A 23179-nucleotide genomic window follows, 5' to 3' on the forward strand; every position below is an offset into this window, starting at 1 on the left:
ACTAGATTCTATAGCTATGTTCTAACATCCAACAAGAATAAATATGTCTTATAAACTGAATGTAAATATTTGTCACAGGAGGCATAAAATCACACCCTAGAACAATTTAGGGAACAAAGTACACCTGAGTTCAAATATTCTCTGTCTTTTTTCCTGAAGCCTCTCTTACAGTTCCTCCAAGGCACTTTTCACCATGGGTCATACTTTTGACAGTGTTCCAACAGTGGTGACTTAAAATAATTGCATTGTGTTTTGACAAATTGACAGTATAGGCAGGGTTTTGTACAGTATGTCTGTCTTTCTCTCTCAGTGTCAGGGCAGATTCATGGCTGGAGTAGACTCTGGGGAGCCATCCTTGGCTTGCTTTCACATTAGTGGCAGCTAAGATGGTAAGAGGCAGGGGTGGGGGGCTTTAGACACCACTGAATACCTCTACACAGCTTTTACTTGTGGTCTCTATAGTACAGTAACTTCAAGAAACCCAACTTCTTATTCTTTGACAATCCCAGTTTGAGAGACAGAGAGTGGTGGGGAAGAAGGAAGAGGTAGTGGGAGAGGGGGAGGCAGAGACACAATGACAGAGAGAGACAGACACAGAGAGATAAAGACAGAAAAAGAAGTTAGAATTTATCCTTATTAAAGAGCCATACAGTGTGACTTCAGCAATATTATATTTATCAATGGAGTCACACAAAAAAAACCTCACACAGATATTAGGAGAACTAGACTAGCATTACTTATTATCATTGTTTGAGACAGTTTTGGTTTTTTTGGTTTTTGATTTTGTTTTGTAAAAAAAAAAAAAAAACAATGTAGAAAATACTGCCATAGACAATTGAAAACTTTGCTCTCCCTCTTGTCCTGTTAATTACTGATTTTGCTCTGTGCTCCTTTGTGCCTTATGGTACAAGAGCCTCATGGAAAGGAAGTGAACACATGGCACTATGACAGTTTAAACTGTATGTCAAACATGGACATTCTGAGCCAAACAAACATAGACTGGAATGAATGTGTCCTGTGTGTGATCTGTTGTTTTTTATTATAGATCTTAAGTTGCTGCTGTATTTCCAAAAATTAATCTATCATCTTACATGGAAATCTCATTTATATGTGAGTGATTGGGTCAGACTTGTTCATTTTATAGAAGGGAGCTCAGAGAGTACCTCAGATTTGGTTCAACAAGATCTGAATAGAATGGCAGACTTACTTTGGCTTCTGGCTTTTGTTTATGTCAGACTCAGCTAAAACCCAGTTCTCTATTCCCTCCTACTTCTGAAGCATGAATATTAGAGAGTGGGGAGGATTGATTAAGAAGTTCAAATAGGAAATAAGAAACTTTTTACAGTTCTGCTTTTGGTAGGCTTTGAAGTTCATGGCTAGGGGCAGTTAGGTGACTACAGATTTAAGCTATTTGTAATGAAAGGAATGGTTTTCGTTTCACCAGCTAAACTAAATTCTTGCCTTTAGAAATAGCTTTGCCCCAGAACTAGTGTCATGATGGAAAATTTTTACTTTTTCTTACTTTCCCTTTCAATTTTTTTTTAGAGCTGATCCTGGGAAAATTTTTGCACATTATAAAAATACAAAATACATTATACAATCCAGTGTCCTTGTCAGAAAGTCAACCTTTGTCAATAGAGATATAAATATATACTAAAGGCAAGGAATGGCATCTAAATAATTTATAACAATCCATGTGATTAGGAGATTTCAGTTACTACAACCAACTTTAGTAGTAGAGGGGTGAGCAGAATTTGTAACTTAGAGACTAAAATTATATTCGACAGGCCACTCAAAGTCTGTTACCTTTAGCTAATTATTTATCTTTCTAATCTTTTAAATTAAAAATGTGAGTGCCTTATTTCTTTCTCTGTGATAACACAATAGGAAGTTTCACTGAAACTTCTTTGACAAGTGGCAATAAATGATACGCATTTCAATGGCTTCATGGTTAAAACTGGTTGGGCTGAAAGTTATGCTTTTTCTCTCTCCCCTTATTCACACCCTGGGAAAGGAATGTCAGCACCAAAGAAACAAGGGGTCATAGGTGTGATTCAAAACCTTGGATCACAGGCAACAGAAAATTGATTTTAAGGCCACCTGGGAATATAGCTCCTCTGGTATAGTACTGGCTTACCCTCCGAGGAGATGTAAATTCAATCCCAAATACCACAAAAAGTGGGCAACTGTCTATGTAAGATAAGAAGCTCAAAGTCATCCTCAAGAAGACAGTGAGTTCAAGGCCAACCTATGATACAAGAGAGTCATGGGGAGCAGAGGGAGCAAGGCAGAGAGACAGAGAGGCAGAGAGACACAGACAGAGAACAGACTGTCACCATCAGCATTTACTCAATCCCAACTTCCTGGACCCCAAGATCACACTAGCCCCTGCACTGCTGAGTGTGTCCCTGTCACTGGAGAGCCTTTCCTCATGCTTGCCTCATGCTTTGCTTTCCATGTCTTGAGGCTAAGGTCAGTCTTGCACAGATTAGTTATAAATTTTGTTAGACAAGCATTTTTTAAATATATTTTTTATTGGATATTTTCCTTTCCCCATTTTCCCATTTCCTCCTCCTGCCTCTATTAGGATACATTCAGTCATCATAGTTAAGTAAAAATGCTGATGAATTTTAAAGAACTTTCCTGCAATTCATTTGTGTAGTATGTTTATTTATTTATGACAACACCAGTGTAACAACATCTCTGTATTGATTGATAAAACTGGTGTGGGGAATCAAAAAGGCCAAAATAATTAACCTCTTATTTTTAATGACTTATAAGCTTATGAGAGAAAACATTAAAATCAAAATAATGTCACTAAATATTCCATATTGTCTTACAATATGATAAATCCATTATATTTGATTAATAAATATATTAAAAACATTAACTTTAGAATATAAATAAACTATTTGTGTAATGATGAGTAGCCAAAATAAAAATGATCCATCTTATAAATATTAAATCACATAGAAATACAAATATTTAGTGCCCAAATAACACTATTTTTTTAAGTACAATTAGTATAATAAAGAAAGCATATCAGTATATCAAAATGAAATATAATAGATACGAAATAAAGATGAATATGATAGATCATAATCTTTTGTACAATAAAAACTGTGAAAGAAAATTTAAATATTAAATTTAAAAAATAATAATTGTATTCCTCCTAAAATTGTCAAGCCAATTTGAAGAATAATTAATCTAATTAAACCTGAAATTTTCTAATGATTCAATATATGTGTGAGAAGGGATTTGGAATATCAACTTGACCAGGTAAGAGATGCCTAGCTCGTAAAGTGTTATGTATGCCTAGTGCCAAAGCACCATGAAACTACTTTCTTCTGCTGGAGGGAAATCTAGGGAGTGGAGTTTCTTTGGTTTGTAATAAATGACTGACCAAGCATGTTTATAGAGATGTGATCAAAGACATTTGGGGAATAACAGAGATGTATATTCAATTGGGTGGTGGACAAATTGGAACAAGAAGACAAGATTTTTTTATTTCTCAGAGCCAGAATTTCTTTACGCTTTTCTTAGACAGGGGCTTCCTTTTTTTCTTCAGATTTTGGAATTCATAAGAGGAAACTCCTGCCTACTCCCTAATTGTCTTACCCCAGGCTTTCTACCTTTTGGTACAAAATAAATATTATTGCAAAAGACCTGTCTAAAAGTAAAAGCAAAAAAAGTAGTAAAATAAAATTAGGAAGCTTCAGAGTTTATTTTTAGGACATAATGATATGAAAAGAATGAGTGTAAGCATTCTTACAGACATTATTTTTTTCAAATATTTCCAATAAATCAGTGATTAGTTTAAAAGATTGGGAATCTATTGAAGCAGTTAGAGCAAAAGAAATCCACACACAAATTTGAACTATTATAAAGCCCTTCATTTAATATTATTATAAGATAAAACTATTATAAAAGGCCAGGATATAGACATTTTGAAAGAATGTATATAGAAGTGAGTGAGATCAGTATATTCTTACTCTTCTCTGGGGGGACAAGCACTTTCATCAAACTCATATTAATGTTACTCAAAAGTAAACACACCATTGTCAGACAATTTTGATAGCTATTTGTCTAGCATATATTGCTGGAGTTGGCATCATTGGTCAAGACTCCATTTCTGACACATATAGACTCCACATATCTCAATTAACTATTTGAATAAAATGTAAACTACAGTTCTAAGACTGAGTTTCTATGTTGCACTTACTGACTTCCCAATAATTTGTTTCTTACCAATTAGATGTAGTAAAGCAAATACAACAGTAGTAAAACAGAATAAGAAAATGAACTATGCTTATAGACTTAAGCTCAATTAAAGTGTAATTAATAAACAAAGCTCAAAGGACCATGGAGATGATCATGCCAATGAAAGATAACATCATTGTAAATAAATTTATGAGTTAATTAATGAACTGTCTCTTAAGTCTCTCAATTTTTCTCTTTATTGGGCCAAGCTGACTAATTACTAACCTCACAGTCTGTGGAGGACAAAGGTGTTAACATGGCAGGTGTGTCTGGACTACTCCACACAATTTAAAGGGGTTCAGCAGGCACATATTTCAAGATTTTATATACTTATGAGACAAATAAATGGTGGTATATCCTCTACCATACTAGTGTAAATAATGATTTTATGTCATTCTATGAGATTAATCAAAATGTTCCTGGCAACAATTTAACTGCAATAGGAATTTGGTGGAAAATCCTTGGTCATGACCTTGTGAGTTATCAAAAAATAAATTCTAAATATGAGTAGGTTCTGATACACTACAGTTCTTTATATAATGCAAAAATCAAAATCAGACTACCATCTCTTCATTTCTTTACAATAACTCAGCAGAAAACAGGAAAAAGCAGATAGAAACTCAGATAGTTATTTATTATGGATAAGTTTAAAGCATGCATCAAGGAGAAATTCCAATAGACAAGGTAACTATTATGTACAGCATTGATTTTTTCATCCATTGAAACAGATAATTCTGTTACATATAACTTTATAATTCACAAATTCTTGGAAATGTCAAGCTAAATATAATCTCTAAGATACAGGCTATAAGATATTTCTCAGAATTCTAACATGGAGTCCTTTATCCTTCAAAGGACTTTATTGTATTTCACAAGTGTCTCCTTCACTGAATGCTATAATCTCTTCCTTTGAAAATCCAGGTGTGGATATGGAAAGAATAGTTCAGTTTGATTATGTCAATCATGAACATAGCTCCAGTGTCATCTCTTATTACATCTTCAGGAGCTGCTACTGGATTATAAACTGAAAAAAAAAATGACCTGCTATCTCTGTTAACCTTACAGAAGCTAGAGGATTCCTTCTTGTTTGTGAGACTATCTAATTGCTAATCTTTAATCCTCTTAATATGCTATGTTTTCTGATTGATCTATTGCCAGCTGACCTCACACTGCCCATAGCTATATTAATCCTATTATTCACGTCCTATTACAGAGTATCATGAAAACTATTTAATGAATTCCAAAAGACTGCCAGACTCAAAAATATTAATGATAATTACACTAGTATTCATTCTCTTACTCTTAATTATAATTCTCCTGTTTATATTAATTGTATTCAGTAAAGTTCAACATTTCTTTTTTCCTTACTTATCTGGGTGCTGATACTATGGGTTTGGATAGAACACATTTTAGAGATGTCATTACCATATATATTGTTTTGATCCATCTGCATGTTAAATCAATTCACAAAGTAAAATGTTATAATATATTTAGAGATTAAGTCCTGTGGCAAGGTAAAGTATGGGATATGTAGACGGTTTATCAAGACTAGATAGAGTGTTCTAGCAAAAAGTCTGCATTTCTAGTTCCTGATATATTCACAGTATTGTTAATCCCCTAACAGGATGGATAGGTCTGTCTAGGATGATAAGCTTACTTGTTAAGGGAAGTACATTTTCTTTTGAATTAATCACTCTGTGTGGAAATGCAAAGTATCATCAGCTCAAAATACTATGATACCTTATCACCAGCTTTAGACTGAGGTGTGGCTAAAGAGAAGTAATGGATTTCAAACTCCAACAAAACATATTGACAATGACAGTTCTCTTGCTTATAAAAACATATTAGAATATAAACTTAACATTGAAAGAACAAACTTCTGGTTGATTTTGTTGCATCTAGCCTAAGGGGAACTAGTTGGTTTCCCTGGTGATAATAGGTCACTAGGTCACAAAAACAGAGCATGCCATTAGTTTGGTGTTTGAAACCCATTGAAGGAAAGCAAGTCCTGGTAGTATTAAGCCAGTATCAAGGATCTGTGTATCTTAGAAGGCAGTCAGTGACATACATACACACATACACACACATAGACACACACACACACATATCCATCTTTGGGTACTTCCCAATGTCACTTCACCCTGCATCTGCAGGATTTCTCTAGCACTCCCAGTTCTCTCATCTAAAGTCCATGTTGTCCTTTGATGCACACACTTTCTTGCCCCTTAGACTAATTGATACGATGATATGAGGTATATTTAACTGGAGGGATCTCAGGTACATTTCTATTCTCTTGTCTCCTATGTCAACAAAAATACCAGAAGTTATTTCCCTCCCAAATGAGTGTGAAGATGTCAGAAAATATAAGATGCTCAGTTAAATGAAAGTTTAGTCGTATATGTCATACATTACACACAATATTCATATACAATTTACAGCATATTCATATACAAATTTCAACTTGACCTAGTATCTGGTATTTTTCTTTAGTAAGTCTGACAATATTAGATAAAAGGCTGGGAAGCTTAAGGAAAAGTGTAGAAGAAACTCTCTGTGTTAATACTAGAAGTGTTCAGCTATGGTTTTCATGTATTAGCTCAACCATGAGCAAGATTTCTCTAAAGATGTGGCTATTTTAACGATAATATGAAAATTATCAGTCTTAATATTTCACCATTTTTTGTGGACATTTAATTTTTTTTCTCCAACATCATTTTTTTTTAATTTTCATTTTGGAGCAATATTATTTAACCCAGCCTGTTTGAACACAGCATTAAAGAAGGATTGCACAGAAAGACAAAGTTTTATTGAATTAAATGAGACCTTTCTCAGCACAGGTGCAATCTTCAAAACAGCATGAAAGAGGTGGATTTTTACACAGTAAAGTAAAAGCATTTAGAATTGAAACTCAGACCAACTAAAATAAATTCACTCTTCAACTGTGACCTTTATATCCTCAAATGCATTTTAAACAGTAGGTTGCTTTTCTTTTTATAGTGTCAAGCTGCATGTAACCACACAGGAGAATAGAAAATGTACACGAGGAGCCAGTTATGAGGAAACATGCCAGGACCACAGGCCCCACCCCATCTCTAATTCCTTCTCCATACTGATCTTACCACTGGAACTAGAATTTGATCAGTACCATACAGTTAACTTTTTAAAAAGGCAAATAGATGTTTAGAAATACACACTTTGGGATTTGTATAGTTACTCAAAGTATATAGCACTGGTAGAAAGAACAGTAGCATATGGTTATAGTGAATTACATGGTTCTTTTAAATATGAAAAATCTAGCATTTTCCCAAATGATAGCTTCATAGCGTTGCTAGTTATTTGTTCATATTTTTATTCATGTTTGTCAGTCTGGTTTGAAATGAAATTACCTTAAGTCCTAAAAATGTGCAAGTATATATTGTTCTTTCTATTTCTACTGTACAGATTCTTTTGAAGAGTCCTCATGGTCATTGTTGATTTCAGTTCCTTTAAATCATCTCCCAGGTCTCTATGGGGAATACAGGATTTTTTTTTTCGAGACAGGGTTACTCTGTGTAGCCCTGGCTGTTCTGGAACTCACTCTGTAGACCAGGCTGGCCTTGAACTCAGAAATCTGCCTGCCTCTGCCTCCCAAGTGCTGGGATTAAAGGTATGTGCCACCACTGCCCGGCTATACAGGTTTTTATATTGAGAAACATCTTCTTGAAAGCCACATAGTAAATACTTTGTGTTCTCGGACCCTTATGACACAGAAAGTCAATTCTGTCAAAGTACAAAAGCAGCCACAGACAATATATGAGAGCATGTTTGCTGTGATAATCTGCATACAGATTTTGGGTCACTAAGGCCCCTTGGTGGGAGAAGGCTTGGAATATCAGATAGTGCTATTGGGATTTGGTGATTTAATTTTTTGAGATTATGATATAATTATATAATTTCTCCTTCAATTTTTTTCTTTAAACATCCCTATGTAGTCTCCTTGACCTACTTCAAATCCATATTCTTTTCCTTTAATTGTATTTTGTGTGTGCATGCGTGTGTGTGCGTGCATGTTTGTGCCTGTGTGTGCGTGTGCATGTGTGTGTGTGTGTGTGTGTGTGTGTGTTTGTATGTGTGTGAGAGTGTGTGTTAAAAGATATGAGTCTTAATATGGGGATTCTTTGACCACTGGGATCATCAACTCTTTGTCTCTCTCTTACACACACACACACACACACTGAGAGAGAGAGAGAGAGAGAGAGAGAGAGAGAGAGAGAGAGAGAGAGAGAGAGAAACATTGTTGATAACATGCTTTGTCATTAATTCATTTGTCAGCTATTAAGGATCCTAACTTTGAAACCTTATACATGGTTTATGTGTTCACAGCTGTTAAAGCAAATATAAATAATTCAAATGTATTTAAAAAACAAACATGAGTAATGAGTGATCAAATAATAATATCAGCATTTAGTATGGACTCTATCTACTTACCATTAATCACTATACTTATCACTCATGAATTAACTCCAGGAAACAGGATATGTTTAAGCAGCATAAGAATTAAGGGAAGTACATCAATAAATTCTTTGCTAAACTTCCTATGACTGCACATTAAAAGAATATTTCTTTTATTCCTGACTATTGTGCTGTGTGTTTACACAAAAAGTCATAATTAGGAGATGTGGGGCTCCACTGCTATCCTCATCATAGCCCAGTAACAGATAATACACTTCCCCTCTTGAGAGTATTATTTTGTGTAGTACTGACAAAGAATTGGGTCTTTGATTGATTCAAGCCACAATCACTACTGAGTTCCTACTGAGTTCTGTGTTGCTCAGCTTGGATCTTTTCAAAATCCCCATTGTGTGAGGAAGTCTCCTGTAGGACTAAGAATCAACATGAATATTGTTCTATCAACTCATATGGATCTCCAAAAACAGTGTCATTTTCTTTGCTGTCTAACATATACTACCTACCAATTTAACCATAAGACACTGACAAAATAGCAGAAACAGCCAACTTCCTCAAGACAACTGTGTTCTGCACCCAAGCAGCAGATGAAACATTTGTCCTGACTTACATCCTTGATGATGTAAAATCTTGAATCCATCTCACATATTCTCTATGATAATACTGTATTTATGGGAAGCATGACTTATTGCAAGATAACTTATTTAAAAATTGACAAGATTTCTAAGCAAAAGTAGCTGGTCTCATGTGTTTGGTTACATTGTTTTCTTTGTACTCTAAATCTTTATATTAAATGTGATTTCCATTATCTAATAGCAAAACTTCCCTTTGGATTTCTGACATTTTCCTCAACAATGAGCCAAATGAGATTATACTACTGGAACCTGGCTGCTTAGCTACCAAAATGCATCCCTACAAATCCTCCTCCTCCTTTATTCAGAACATTCACTGTGGAGCACATGGAGATTATAAGTGTTCCTTGTACTTGGTTGTGCTGATGTTTATATTTGGCCCCAGAATTGTGTATTTCATATATTATTATAATCCAAAATAGTAATCTGTTTTGAGAATGTTTTCTGTATAGATTCTTTGCATAACAAATTCAATAATGCACTAATTCACCCATGTAATTCTTTCAGCATGCTATATGCCACAAAAACATTTTTCATATTTAAATATGTTTATAGAATAAAGCATTTCAAATACATAGTTGGCTGATTACTCTGAGTTACACTAAAGAGCCTCTGAAATATATTATTATGTAACTTTTAGATTAAAAGATGTTTGTAAATGTTTATGACTATCTGATATGGGAATTGATCGATCTAACAAGCTTAAACTGCATTACATTCCCCCAAAATTGTTAGAACCTTGAGGCAAGCCGTCAAATAGAAATAGCAACATTAATCAAAACATGACTCTCCACAATAATTGAAGTTTTCATAAGAATAAGCGTACTGAAGCAAAACAGTTGGTTAACACTGTATTCTCTGCTGAATAACCAAACCTTCATTTGCATGTGCTTTAGTGGGGAGGACTGTCTTAGAGAGAATGGACACTAAGACTTTTTGAATCACATCATCATTGTTTTTCTGCTGAATATTTTACGTCAACAGATATTAATTCCCTGGAAGCCATGCTAACCTACAGCATTTATGCTTTCTTGAGGTCAAAAAAGTAACAACGATTAAAATTCTTACTTTTTATTATTGTAAGGTTAACTAGGTTTGTCGATCTTCATTCCTTCTTTAAATTGCAATTGCTGAGTAGTCACTCTGAAAACAATATATTTCAGGTTGAAAATTATGAGGGGAAAATTACTGAATGCATATGAGTCAAATAAAATCAGAGTCTATCTGTGCCATCATTTTAAGCTAGCAAGCTCAAGAAAAATATGTATTCCGAGCTAGCTAGAGTCTGAAAAAAAAATTAACCTTTATACTGGTTTTCATTATTTACTTTTGTTCATGTCTAAGGACTTTGTTAGTATATTTCAAAGCATTAAAGCATTTCATGGTGATAGTATGAATCTCTAACGCTTAAACCTCCAGTGTTCTCTGGCTACAGCGCTTTAAAACATACTCTTTCTACTTAGATTCCCAGGCTCTCAGTACAGTGGCTTGCTCTTACTGAGCACTACCTGTGGTTGTCATATGCTCTTTCCTGTCTCTAGACATGCTCCTAGTTCCCTATATTTTATAGTAAATGTATTTACTTCCTTATTTGTGGATTATATAGTTTTGTTAACACAAACCACACACCAAGCCAGGCAGATAACATTGCAATCACATTCCTTTTTTATTGTGAGTTATGCCTACATTGATTTTATATGTGAGCATATCTACTTGTCACTGTATAAAGAGTGAATATAGCTAAGTATATGAATACATCAAAAGTCTATGAGAAAACTCAATTGTTGGTTCATTATTAGTGGCTATATTACATAATTCTTTATCAACCTAAATATAACTCTTGAGGTGTCAGGTGAAATATCACTCTGGGAAATACTGACCAGAATAAGTCCATCTGCTACAGTGAGCCTATATTATTCATACCCTTATGTAAATTTCTAGCTGATTATCTCTTACTGAGAGGCATTAATGAGAGTAATAAAACAGGGAGGTCTAAATTAGAACACAAATATTTTTCATGACAATAGAAATGCAAATATGAGTCTGATAATGTTTGCTTTTTATAGATACTCAACTCTAGCTGCACTAATACATATGACACATTTTTACATTCTGCCCTTCCTTGAGTTTTGGACACAGGGAAAATTCCTGTAGGTAAGAAAAATTCCAACTTATAATCTATGATTCTTTCATAAAAAGAGAATCTGATGTTCAACACAGATGGAATTGCATTAGTAGACATGGTCATATAGATTAAATCAGTTATGTGTCTAAATATCTTATAATGTGTTCTGTGAGTTGAGAATAAAGCTTGGAAGAGAAATCACTGATTTTATATTATTTATAAAGTCACAATCATTGATTCATTTAGACTAGCCACCTCTATAATTTCAAAACATTGAAAACTCCTAGGTAGTCATGGTAACACATGTCTGTAATCAGAGTTGGAGGGATGGTGTTAGGAGGATCAAGAGTTCAAAGCAAGTCTCAGCTACATATCAGCTACATACATGATAGCCTGGGCTATATGAGATTCTTTCTCAAAAAACAAACAAACAAAAAACAATAAAACAAACAAACAAATGAAAAGTAAATGGAAAAAAAAGCTGATAATGGTGCACCGAGCTTCTTTATCTTTCCTGATCTCTATGTACATTTGAAGTTGTCACAATTATTGGACTATAAAGTTTTAAAATGAAAAAGCAACCATTTCTCGGGTATAAATAATAGTTATATGTTTTTTTAAAATAAATCCTATGGCACAATTTCTAGTTTTGAAGTCCATGGAAAATAATCTATATTTATGGTGTATAGTTGCTATGCGATTTTCAGTGTCAAATCTTATTTTTTTAATTTATTTTTTATTGGATATTTTATTTACATTTCAGATGCCATATCCTTTCCCCATTTCCCCTCCCTAGAAAACCCCTATCACATACCCCCTTCTCCTTTTTGCTTTTATACAAATTTTTTTAATGTCAACCAAAGGCTTTATAAGTTTGGTAATGCTCAATATCAACCAGAAGAGTAACCTAATACCCAATCTAGATATATAAACTATCTTTGACTGGGGGAAACATGTGAACATCTGCCTCTATGACTGGCCCCCCTCTCTCTTTCTCTCTCATCACCTAGCTCCTCCTCTCCTTCTCCTCCTCCTCTTCTTACCCCTCCTCTCTGTACTCCTCCCACCTTAGCTCCTCCTACATATCACCCTTCCTGTTAAAATAAAACTTTTCTCTCAAAATACAGTTAGAGCATAGCTATACTAATTTATATCAGTAAAGTGCAAGATAGACCTAATTCCCAGTCCATCATTTTGTTGACTAAGAAGAACCTCTGTCATCTCTCCTAAATAAAAGAGGCTTTTTTTTTTCATGGCTTTAGAATAAATGTCAGCTGAAAACCATCCTCTCAAATCTTTTCTCTAAAAATAAATAGCAAGGATTGGCTACGAGACTATAAGTTTTCAACCCCATCAGAAATCCAGAATGACTGAGTTAACTGAGATTATGGGAAGCACAAAGCATAGCTTCTAAAACAGCCAATTTATAGAGACTGCTGGATACCTGGACAGTCCCTATACTACAGAATGTTGGAGCATCCAATTTTCAGCCTTCTGGCCCAGGATCATCTGACAGACCTAGTGATGCAGAATTATTAAGGGCTGATTACTCTGTCTTGGCAGATAAAATCAGTCGACTATTCTGAAAGTGTGTCCTTTTCTGGACAGTAATTTGTCTGTAGATGGAAAGAGGCAATTCTTGCCTAGTGGCTGTCTCACCACAACTGGAATAACTCCAAAGATGCTCAATTTCTTCTTAGAATTCAATACAGGAAGCTGTCAGGAACAGATAGGTCTCTAATTAAAATGAACATTAATACAGAAATGTTTGTAACGTCAATTCTGTGGATTTCTGATGTTTTGAAAACCAACTATCCATGTAAGGCAATCTGGATTGTTGTCTGTTAACTCCTCTCAGCTATTTCTAAAGAAAATACAGAAAACTCCCTAACAATAAACTCAAAGCCATGAATTTGCTATAGGCCCTTAACTCACAGTCTAACCATCTCAAATAAGTTAAAAAAGTTAAAGAAGGACTGGGTCTAAGCCTTATATTCCTAAATGTGTTAAACAGGCCCTGCGCCTATGATAGTAACAATATTCATCTCACTTTTATATTAATAAGAAGCTCATACCAATAAAAACCTTAAATTTGAAATCAAATTAAATTTTGTACCATTTAAGAAATTATAATTTCATCTTAATAACAATTATACATATTTCTACCAGTAAGTTATGGCTATGCAATAAATCCTAGCTAATCCTCCCTGTTCCACCAAAACCACTACTTTTCCCTAGAAAGACAGCCCAATATTAACCATCTCAGTCCCCAAGACCAGAGAATAGGGGCGCTGACTCTTCATTAACTTCTTCAAGCTAATTATGGGTGTTGAGATATTAGAAGAGGGGTTGGAGGAAGAATAAATTAATAAGCCTCTGACACTGTCTTCACTGCATCCAGCTGGAATTCCAAGACATCAGAGGTTCAAGCAGGTGTGCTCAGCTTGCCTGATGAGTAGATACACCAAGGCTATGTATTCTGCAATATACAATTCTCAAAACAAATTTTAGTACCGAGATAATTTTTTGTTTGAATTCTGGAATCTACTGGCTGCCTGCCTCTATCATGTCTAACCCATATAATTCTGGGCATTTCTATGAAGGTGTGCTCCCATCATCCTCCCATTTTCACCTCCCTGCTCTCAAATTCCTCAACACTAGGGAATCCAAACTTTCAGGCACCAAGGCCCTCCACTTCCACTGACGCCTAACCCCTTGCCCCCCTCCAATTACTATGAGGGTGTGCTCCTACCATCCTCTCATTCTCACCTCCCTGTTCTTGAAATTCCCCAACACTAGGGAATCTAAACTTTCAGGTACCAAGGCTGTCTACTTCCACTGATGCCTGGCAAGGCCACCCTCAACTACCTATACAGGTGGAGCCATGAGTCCCTCCTTTTGTGTTCTCGGGCTGGAGATTTTGGAATGGCTACTCCAGCTTGTTTCTTAGGACCATTTGCTTGAAAAATTGTTTTCCAGCCTTTTACTCTAAGGTAGAGTCTGTCTTTGTACTGAGGTGGGTTTCCTGTATGCAGCAAAATGCTGGGTCCCGTTTATGTATCCAGTCCATTAGTCTATGTCTTTTAACTTGGGAATTGAGTCCATTGATGTTAAGAGATATTAAGGAACAGTAATTGTTGTCTCCTGTTATTTCTGTTATTAGAGGTGAAGTTATCTTTGTGTGGCTCTCTTCTTTTGGATTTGTTGAAAGATGGTTACTTTCTTGCTCTTTCTAGGGTATAATTTCCTTCCTTGTATTGGAGCTTTCCTGCTATTATCCTTTGTAATGCTGGGTTTGTGCAAAGATATTGTGTAAGTTTGGTTTTGTCTTGGAATATCTTGGTTTCTCCATCTATGGCAATTGAGAGTTTTGCTGGGTATAGTAGCCTGGGCTGGCATTTGTGTTCTCTTAGGGTCTGTATGACATCTGTCCAGCATCTTCTAGCTTTTATAGTATCTGGTGAGAAGTCTGGTGTAATTCTGATAGGTCTGCCTTTATATGTTACTTGGCCTTTCTCCCTTACTGCATTTAATATTCTTTCTTTGTTTTGTGTACTTGGTGTTTTGATTATTATGTGATGGTAGGTATTTCTTTTTTGGTCTAGTCTATTTGGCATTCTATAGGCTCCTTGTATGTTTATGGGCATCTTGTTCTTTAAGTTAGGGAAGTTTTCTTCTATAATTTTGTTGAAGATATTTATTGGTCCTTTAAGTTGGGAATCTTCACTCTCATCTATACCTATTATCCTTAGGTTTGTTCTTCTCATTGTGTCCTTAATTTCCTGGATGTTTTGTGTTAAGAACTTTTTGCATTTTGCATTTTCTTTGACAGTTGTGTCAATATTTTCTATGATATCTTCTGCACCTGAGATTCTCTCTTCTATCTCTTGTATTCTGTTGGTGATGCTTGTGTCTATGACACCTGATTTCTTTCCTAGGTTTTCTATCTCCAGGGTAGTCTCCCTTTGTAATTTCTTGATTGTTTCTACTTCCATTTTTATGTCCTGGATGGTTTTGTTCAATTCCTTCACCTGTTTGGTTGTGTTCTCTTGTAATTCTTTAAGGGATTTTTGTGTTTCCACTTTAAGGGCTTCTTTTACCTGTGTTCTCCTCAAATTCTTTCAGAGTGTTATTCATGTCCTTCTTGAAGTTCTCTATCATCATCATTAGAAGTGATTTTAAATCTGAATCTTGTTTTCCTAGTGATATGGGAAATTCAGGACTTTCTTGTGTGGGAGAACTAGGTTTTAATGATGCCAAGTACCCTGGGTTACTGATGCTTATGTTCTTGCACTTGCCTTTCGCCATCTGTATCTCCTTAGTGCTACCTGCCCTGTCCCTGACTGGAGCCTGTCTTTCCTATTATCTTGGTTGTATCAGAATTTTGTGGGCTGGGTGTAACTACTGGGGTAAACGCTGGGGCCCCAAATCTGCTCAGTGCTCAAGCTCAGACAGGATACTGCCCGAGTTAGAGCACCTGAGATTCCAGCTTCCTCTGGGTTCTTAGAGATTGGGGGTAGAGCTGCCACCCAAGATCTGCTCAGTGCTCTGGCCCAGACCGGAAGGAACCAGTGTTCTGGGCCGGGAGTGACTTCCTAGGTCCTTGTGGGTCCCAGTTACTCCTTGTTTGGGGCAGGCCTTGATGTCTTCTTACCTAAGATACTGCCCGAGTTAGAGCACCTGGGATCCCCGCTGCCTCTGGGTTCTTGGAGTTTGGGGCAGAGCTGCCACCCAACATCTGCTCAGTGCTCTGGCTCAAACCGGAAGGACCACTGTGTCAAATCTTTCCACAGAAGTGAAGAATATACGAGTATTTAGCATCTCACATGAAAACATATAAAGAGTGTTACTGTAGCTCATAGAGCATAATTACAATGCAAGGTTTCCCAGTGATCCCTAACTGAAACTTTGTATAAACTGTAAGATTCATTATGAAAACCACACCCCTGGAAATAGGCTTCCCTGCTAGGTTACCAGGTATGAGAAAATATTAAGAGGAAAAATGTTGGACACAGAATTAGCAGAGCCAGAACTCTTAGGATTTCATTTTGTTTTGTTACTTTTCAATTTTAAAAGAACTGCAAACAATGGGAAACAAAATATACAATTTGAGCTTGACAACTTAACTAGGCAAAAAAAGTCTCCTGGTTGGAGAAATTCTAATTTTCTCATATGAATAGTTACTGTCTACTCCAATGGAGAATTCAATTACAAGCACAAGCAGAATAAAACATCAATCTTAATAATGGATTTCAATCTGGAATAAAAGACAAAAATAGGTGCATATATTAAGAAATGTTAATTTTAATGTTCACATAATATCATAATATGTTTTTAATGTACTTTGACAAAATGGAAACAGCCAACTTTAACAGAAAATAATAGATAGTGTTAGTTTGTGCATCCAGATGCTAATTTTGTAAGCAGTGATTATGTTCTTCTTATCATGCATTTGTAACCAAAAGCAGTAAAATATATTAAAGTGAAAAAGCACCATGGAGGTAGCACCATCATGGAATATATAAACATTCTAGAGTAGAGAGATGGGGCAAGGGAAAGCAATGCATCATTGTATATATTGTATGGTAGTTTGAATGTGCTTGGCCCGGAGAGTGGCACTATTAGGAGGTGTGGCCTTGTTAGAGTAGGCATGGCCTTATTGGAAGAAGTGTGTCACTTTGGCGTGGGCAGTCAGTCCCTCCTCCTAGCTGCCCCTGAGATAGTTCTCTTCTGGCCACACTTGGATCAAGATGTAGAACTTTCAGCTACTTCTCCAGCATCATGTCTACCTGGACACTGCCATGTTTCCTGCCTTGATCATAGTGAACTGATCCTCTGGTCCTGTAAGCCAGCCCCAATTAAATGTTGTCTGTTTTTAGAATTGCCTTGGTCATGGTGTTTCTTCATTGCAATAAAAACCCTACCTAGGACAGAAGTTGTTGCCAGAAGTGGTTCTTTGAGGAGCATAAGTATAAGGGTAAATCTTTTAAGTATCTAGAATTGAAATTTTTCAATTAAGTATGTTGAAATGTTGTGGGAGCTCAAGAAAAATTATTGTGTTGTAATTGTCAATAGCAAGGCCCATCAGCTTAACGGAACCAACACTCAGGTTTCCAAATGGATTAAATGACATTGATCATAGTACTCACAAAGGCTTGTCAATGTAAAATATTATTTTTAATAGAAAGAGGCATAAATAAACTTTTAATGTTGAAATTGTTACAAATATAGCAGCAATAGGATCATTTCTTCCTGACTTGAATTAAAACGTAAAAAATTACAAACTTTCCTTAGTCCATTTTGGAAATTGTTTATCAATGCAAATTAACTTGTAACTAAAATAACTTTATTGTGTCTTTTAATAAAGATAGAAACCAAATAAATAGTGAAGTCATGGAGACATGATGAATTACCATGGATGAAACTAATCTTTAAAGACACATTTCTCATGAATGTAGCATCTTTAATAGAGACAAAAGGAATACTACTTGGGAATCACAGCTGCTGAAATGTTGCATTTAAATTCCATTTGTTCACTGGTGAACCAACCAATACTAAATGCTTACTTAAAAAATGCTACATTAAAAGTTAGAGTCTATGTATAGGATGAAATAAAACTCAAAATTTTCTTTAAACCTTTCAGTCATTTTAAGTGAATATTTACTAAAATTTGGGGGAAAGCAGGTATTTAATCATTTTTTTTCTCAATAGTTATGAGATACAGAGTTTTTTTAAAAGCAAATTTCTGAATGTTACTGTAACAACATGGTTTATCTATTATTTATTTATGCTTGTAATTGTTTAAATATTTAAACATTTTCAATTGAATTTGTGGTAAGGAATGCAATATATAGCAAGGAAGTTTTCAATATGAGTATCTTGCTTATAGCAGCAGTTTGAAATCATTTGTCAATTTAAAAACAATCATGTTTTAAGTCAGCGATTCTCAACCTGTGGGCAACAACCTTTTTGGGGGCGTGTCAACCAACCTTTTCACAGGAGTTTTCTAAGACTATCAGAGAAAACACAGACATTTACATTGTAAGTCATAACAGTAGCAAAATTACAGTTATGAAGTAAAAATGAAAATAATTTTATGTTTGGAGGTCATCAAAAATTGAAAAACTGTATTGAAGGGTCACAGCATCAGGAAGGTTGAAAACAACTGTTTTAAGCAAAGATGGAAGAGAAACCCCAGGTTGTCATAGTATATAATGTGTTAAGTGATTTTCTTCAGCTTGGGAAAGGAAACCATTCAGGTTGTTCACATTTATTATCCTTCAAGTAAAAGGATTCCAAACTAATCATACTTTCTACTTACTGATAACATGATTTGAGTCAGTCCTTTAATGTCTTAGTTTTCTAAAGTAGAAGGTTTCTTTCACATGGCATTTGAGGGGTGACCTCATCGATAATGCTATCTCATGGGACTTACTACATGGTGGTTGTGTTCACTCCAATTTTGTTGGACCCAACCCATTATAGAATGTATTAAAGACCTCCTTGCTCCTTACACGTGAGTAAAGAAAGTCAAGAACATCTATCTTAGACTAGATATGCCCCATATTATTTGCACATTGTTTAGGAAACAGGTTATGCTTCAAGACTGGGATGTAGGAAGACATGACCAAGCAGAACTTCTTGGCTTGAACCACTCAGCAGATTTCCATTCCTTCCTTGCCAGCTGCATTTCAGAAAATGAAAACATCTCAACTCCCTGACATCCTTTTTTCACATTTATATTCCTAGTTTCCTCTAATGCAGCTAAAACTGTCTCTCCTGGGACTCACGGGAGCCACTATCTAGAACTTTTTTACATTCACATCCAAACTCATAAAGCATCTTGAGTACACAGCCAGACACCGGTTCCTCATTTCCCACTTAAACTATCTTTCCATCACTGAGTTGAGACTACTTAGGAATGATCGCTAGGACTCTATCTCACTAAATGTAATGAATGCAAACCCTAGGTGAGGATTTTTGTTTGTGTTTTCTGTGTCTCAGTATCAATAAAACTCAGTTTACTCCTTAGTCCTTGAAATACTATTCTCCCTACTATAAAGCATCCAAATCCCTTAGTCTTCCATATCTGAGTTTTATTTAGATTATTTTTTCTTTACTCTTTTATACAATGTTAGAATTTCTATACAGCTTTTCCCCATTTTTTCTTCTCCCAAAGTACTATCAAAAATGTCATAGCCTTAAACACTACCATTCACTATGAGTGCTTTAATATATGTTCATTCTAAATATCCTTCCCAACTTTAAAATGAAATCATACATCTTACCACATCCTGTTGTCAATTGTCACTGTCATATTTCTCATCTTCAGAGCATGTCCTTGCATCTTTCCTAAGTCATGGATATCAGTTCTCCTTTCCAACATCCTTCCATGAAGCCCTATAAGTTGAGCTGAATGTTAAGTATAAATATCCTAGGCCTCCTTTGTCTACATTCTAACTTGGGAACAGGAGATCACTTCATATCCAGCCTCACTTCTGGGTTGAGCACTTAACAGACTGTTAGGATGTCAATTCCTCAAATATAGGTTTTCTGGATTCACAAAATACATCATTTTTTGTAGCACCCAGGCTCAGAGGTGATCAGTAACCAAGAAAATGTTGGGAAATCTAGTTCATTCTTGTCTCATCAATGGAAGTGGAAGAACATACGTGTTTGAAGAACATGCAATTCTGCTATGTATAGTTCCAAAGGTCATAAATCATCCAGGAAAAACAACATTATGTGTTGATGTATCTGCTTGGTATACATTGTATTTTGGGGGTACTTACTTTATACTGTTCTACTTTTCCCCTAGTTACACCCAAACTGGCTGTGTATGACTTCTAATGAAGACACATAAGGATATCAAACTTCCCCAGAAAGCACCCTAAGCTTTTGAAATGAAGTCATGTTTTTAAAGTGAAAGTTAATTCGAAGTTAGCTTATGCTTTTTATCCCTAGAGTGGGATAAGTAAGTGTGCAATTGATTTTAATTTAATATTCATGGTGTATTACAGCTGCTGGAGACTATAAGGGCTTTTTTTTTTCTTAAGGAAAGAAAGCACAGCCTGGACCCAGCCTCACCCTTAGAATTATCGCTAGAGTTGCAAGGACACTTTTGAATGCTAAACAACTTGTATGTAGAAAATAGCTGTATAAATACATTTTAAGAGATGGTACCACATAAGACATTCAAAAGCAGCCATGGGCTATGAGAGACTTTAAATAGTTTCATCTCCATGTCACAATACACACATAAAACTGGTGCTGTGATCTCTCATCATACAAATTTCTACCTGAATTTTTTTTTCTACCCAGATCATCTCTTGACTGATTCTTCCTCATCATTCACTTCCAGGTTCAAATGTCATTCCTCAAAGTGAAATCAATTTAATGACTTATTTATGAAAAGCCCTGACTTTCTATATATCCTAGGGTAGCATGTAACTAGTAGTAATCCTCAATCTGGCAAGTATGGGAATAAGACTGTACTTCCTGGATCAGAGTATTTCTGTGATTGATCTTCTGGAATCTTCCATTGCTTTTGATATAATTAATATTATTGGGCCTGTTTTTTTTTTTTTTTTCTCTTAATTTCCAGCTTCCCGCAAAAGCAACAAACTCCAGTGCAAGCTACATAATTATAGGGACAATGTTACGTTTATCACTTTCCCAAGTCAGCTCTTCACTACATGTATGCATATTTAACATGTATGTGTGCTATTGTGATACAGAGAAAAACTTATCTATTTCTTTTTTTTAAGATTTATTTATTGTGCAGTGCCAAAAGAGGGCACCAGATCTCATTACAGATGGTTGTGAGCCACCATGTGGTTACTGGGAATTGAACTCAGGACCTCTGGAAGAGCAGTCAGTGTTCTTAAACCCTGAGTGATCTCTCCAGCTCCAACGTATCTATTTCTAAGATAGTGCTTTTTCATTTATCAAATGAGTCTACTGAAACATGTATACAAGTAACAGTATATAAACTAAGCAATATCTATTTATTTGTTGAGGAATATAGATGCATACATATACATGTACATGCACATACATATAACTAACTAATGGGGGAAGAGGCAGAATGAGTGCATCAGAGGGCTTGAAGAAAGGAAATGGATGGGGAAAATGCTGTTATTTTTTTATGCATGCATCTGCCATAGGACAACCTCAGATATTGTTTCAGGGTCCTTCCATTTTGGTTTTACATGCAGGGTTTTTCACTGGGCTGGAATTTCCTGAGTAAGCTATGTGTTCTGGCCAGGAGCTCTAGCTATCAACCTGTCTCTGTTTCCTCGGTGCTGGAATTATAAGTTTATGTTATTATACCTGGTTTTTTATCCCAGTGATGGGGATCAAACTCTGATCCTTTTGTGGGCATAACGAGCAATTTACCCACTAAACTATCTCCCTGACTGTCTTAGTAAAGATTTTTAACACTAAAAATAATATTGCTTCAGAAATCAGCTCTTTTACATCAATTTGTAAAAGGTCTTTGATGCCAACTCTATTTAATTTTTAACCAAATACATAAAAAAGAAAACAAGAAAATATATGACCTAACTTTCCTTTTGATCTTCAAATTTGTAGAGATTACTATTTTCTTAATAATGAAATAAGTTGACTAAGGTCATTTAAGAAAAAGTAAAAATAATGTAAAAAATTAAAAGAATACATTTGAAATCTATGAAGAGTGTTGCACACCTTTAATCCCAGCACTCAAGAGGCAGAGACATGTGAATCTCTGTGAGTTCCAGGACAGCCTGGTCTACATTGTGAGTTCCAGGCCAGCCAGGGCTTCATAGTGAGACCCTGTCTCAAAAAAAAAAAAAAAAAAATGACACAAAAGAATAAAACAAAAACAAAAATAACAAAGGACAATGTTTGTGGTGGCACATTTTGTTTTTATTAATGAGTTTTAGTTCAAAGACCCAAAGCAGGATTTTAGCACACTTGACCACTCCATAGGGAATTGGAGACAAAGGCATGCATACAGGTTGAAAGTGTTTTAAGAAATGTTTAAAATTTTTACCTGAATACACAAACACAGGTAGGACTCTTCAGGTAACACAGAGGCCATATTTTGTCAGTCACCCTGATCCAGGAGCATCTGCCAGACATGGTACCTCCTTGCCCTACACATTTTGCCAGCTTTCCCTATAGGAAGATGCACTTTGATCTGCAGTTCTTATGAATGCAAAAGTGTCTCTCACTTCCCTAAGAAAATTTATGAATATTTTTCTTTTTCACTCAGCTATTAAAAAAGCAGAAAGTTTATAGTTTTTATATGGTTTTTAGTATATGGTTTTTAGTGGCTATTGAATAACCCAAGTATTCACTTCACACAAGCATTATATTTTTGCTTGATGTATATGACTTCTGGGCCCTGTGCAGTCAGACATACTGTATTTTTCTCACAATATCAAGTACCTTTCACTGCTGCATTTTCTAAAGGCTTCTGTTTTTTTGTAAGACATCTTTCCCAGTGTTTCTGCTTCCACATTGAGCACATCTTTTTGTAATTTGTAGGTATATGCATCCAGCAAGATTAGGGTATGTAAATTCTAAGGCACTTCCTAGCTGAAAATAAAACAGCATAGGTGCTTCTGAAGATTCTGGCTCACCATGAGTTTTAACAAAAACTTGCTCACACCTGTTTGGCCTTCCCAGTGATTTCCCTATTATTGACATGTCTCAGATTGAAAGTCAATCA

This window comes from Arvicanthis niloticus, chromosome 15, assembly GCF_011762505.2.
Source record: "Arvicanthis niloticus isolate mArvNil1 chromosome 15, mArvNil1.pat.X, whole genome shotgun sequence".
NCBI classification, from domain to species: Eukaryota; Metazoa; Chordata; class Mammalia; order Rodentia; family Muridae; genus Arvicanthis; species Arvicanthis niloticus.